This window comes from Ahaetulla prasina, chromosome 5 (genome assembly GCF_028640845.1).
Source record: "Ahaetulla prasina isolate Xishuangbanna chromosome 5, ASM2864084v1, whole genome shotgun sequence".
Classification (NCBI taxonomy): Eukaryota; Metazoa; Chordata; class Lepidosauria; order Squamata; family Colubridae; genus Ahaetulla; species Ahaetulla prasina.
The window spans coordinates 136,530,326-136,530,974 of NC_080543.1; the positions used below are offsets into that span (position 1 = coordinate 136,530,326).

A 649-nucleotide genomic window follows, 5' to 3' on the forward strand; every position below is an offset into this window, starting at 1 on the left:
TTTTGCAAAACAGCAACGGGCTGTTTAGGAAGAAGAGACTCAACCTGTTCACAAAGAGATTCCATCTTAACTCATGGATGAAACAGAGGGTCCTTGTGGAAGCTTGCCAGATTCCCCTACTGTACCCCCCCTAAAACTGGCATTAAAACACCTTGTGGAAATATTTGTAAATATTTGTGGCTTCCTTGTTTGAGCTCTGCGGTGTGCGACAAGTTGTAAACTCGGGAGGAGATGGGAGCTGAGATTTATTGAGCGTTGGTCAGGTGGACTTGACATCGGGCGTGCCACCCAAAGAGATTCATCCGTGGAATTAGTAATGACCAGAGGGGGACATCTTGCAAGTCTAGCGTGGCCCCTGAATGCATAATCTGTATTTCGCCATTCATCCTAGAGAACCGATTGGTTTTTAAGTGCTTTGCGTAGATAGTAGCTTAATTTTATGGAGATCTGGGGATACAGGTAGTCTTCAATGATGACCACAATTGAGCCCAAAATTTCCGTTGCTAAGCGAGACCGTTGTTCAGTAAGTTTTTGCCCCATTTTACGACCTTTCTTGCCACCGTTGTTAAATGAATCTTTTGCAGTTGTTAAATTAGTAACAGGCAGTGGTGGGATTCAGCCAGTTCGCACCACTTCGGGAGAACCGGTT

The 649-nt window shown here is 45.0% G+C and overlaps 1 protein-coding gene across 2 annotated transcripts in view; it reads left to right on the forward strand.

Annotated features, from left to right (window-relative positions):
- FAM216B (family with sequence similarity 216 member B) overlaps positions 1-149 on the forward strand; it is a 53,284-nt gene extending 53,135 nt beyond the window's left edge. For both annotated transcript variants that reach the window (XM_058184721.1, XM_058184720.1), the window contains exon 4: positions 1-149. This exon is cut by the window's left edge and continues 243 nt beyond it. The gene's annotated coding sequence lies outside the window, so the exon portion shown is untranslated.
- Positions 150-649: the final 500 nt, after the last annotated feature.